This window comes from Amphibalanus amphitrite, unplaced genomic scaffold (genome assembly GCF_019059575.1).
Source record: "Amphibalanus amphitrite isolate SeventyFive unplaced genomic scaffold, NRLGWU_Aamphi_draft 002517F_arrow, whole genome shotgun sequence".
Lineage (NCBI taxonomy): Eukaryota > Metazoa > Arthropoda > Thecostraca > Balanomorpha > Balanidae > Amphibalanus > Amphibalanus amphitrite.
The window spans coordinates 33,065-34,700 of record NW_024883942.1 but is presented as its reverse complement, the minus strand read 5'-3'; the positions used below and the strand labels follow the sequence as shown (position 1 = coordinate 34,700).

General features: G+C 44.7%; 1 long non-coding RNA gene across 1 annotated transcript; it reads left to right on the top strand.

Annotated features, from left to right (window-relative positions):
• The first annotated feature begins 328 nt into the window (after positions 1–328).
• Positions 329–1,341, top strand: LOC122377102. The gene is made up of 3 exons (XR_006255779.1): positions 329–756; positions 943–1,042; positions 1,292–1,341. It is a non-coding gene; the product is annotated as an uncharacterized LOC122377102 (long non-coding RNA).
• Positions 1,342–1,636: the final 295 nt, after the last annotated feature.

The window sequence follows — 1,636 nt, the reverse complement described above, 5'->3', positions numbered from 1 at the left end:
GCACTGTCTACTTGAATAAAATAAATAAATCATGATTTGTTACATATCTAATTGTTCTAATTACAGTTTCGCGACGTTCGATGGGCTATCAGGGTAAAAAAGGACACACTTGAGAAGAAGAACGTAAAAGCTAAGTATGCTATCGTTTTCAATCAAACATGTCTACTAGAAAATATACTGCCTGCTTACACGAATATATATATACATATATATATATATATATATATATATATATATATATATATATATATATATATATATATATATATATATATATATATATATATATATATATGTAGGCGCGCCATTTCCATTTTGTCATTTTATGTTCCTTAGTCCACGTTTACCATCCTGCTGATTTCCTATTTTCTTCCTTGGTTTCGCAGCCTTGGCACATTGCTCGCTCGGTCCCTCTGACCTGTCGAGGTCACCGGCCGACCGTAGCCTGGGGCAGGGCCCAGGAATGTAGCTGCGCCGTCGCGACCGCAGGGTCAGAAAAGTAGTAACTGGAAACTGTGATATTTGACTCGTTAATGTGTATGTTATGCCCAATAATGTGCTCAGGATTGTAAAATGTATTGTTTGATGCGAGTAGGGATCTCCTGGACATTTAAGTTGCGAATATGATAGCTGACGCGGATGAACATTTCTGAATATGGGCGGTGCCCGGCGCCCCGGCGCTGGTCGGGGGCGCGGCGCGGGTCAGTTGAGCCCCGTTGAGGCTGGTGGTATGTGGTGGTGTCTGCGCCAGAGCCGGTGAGTCGCACAGGAAAAATGACTTAACTCGTAATATTTATGGAATATGTAACCGTAATTAGGGCGAATATTTGCTGTGTATGAAACCAATATTGAATGTTATATGAATTGCCTGCAGATATTTATTACCGGTCATTTATATGTGGATAAATAAGGTTAAGGTTGACACTCGTCTCGGATTTATAGCCATTTACCAAGACCGTGAGGCTGGTCGTCTGATGTGCCTCTGGAGACGTGTGCCTCTGGTTTCGTTAGCCGATAAGCGACTCAGGGAGCACATTTGTCGGTACGTAACTAAATGTCGCGGTCGCACAATCATGTAATCAAGTGCTTTCGATATAATTATACTGTTTCGTATATGCATATTCAAGTGCATGAATGGACGCGTAACAATGTACCTGGTTGCCTTTATCTAGTTATTTATTTATGCGTGTGTTATGTTCCCCCTCGCCTGTCCCTTTTATTTCCGTCACGTTTGTTTGCGCTCGTTTATGTTTATTTGTGCAATGCTTAACTTAGGGCCGTTGTTTTACAGCAACGATTGCGTGCGGAGGGCCACACGGTCCAATACACCGATCCGTGACGACATCCGAGTTTCGAACTGAGTCTGGTCGGCGGCTACAGTTGCGATAAGTGCGACAACGCTTCGCGAGACGACGGAGTGACGTCATCTCGTCGTGGAGGACGGCACGCTACAGGAGCAGGAGCACCACACTCGTCCGTACTGGTATGGTGAGCGCCTTCGCGCTATCACGCCTGTGGTGACTCCGCTCCAGGCCATTTGCCGCGTGATCTAAGTGACGTCATAATGTCGGACAGTTGCGTCATAGACTTGGTGACGTCATGCTGGGTGGTTGGTGACGTCATACTGGATGGTTGA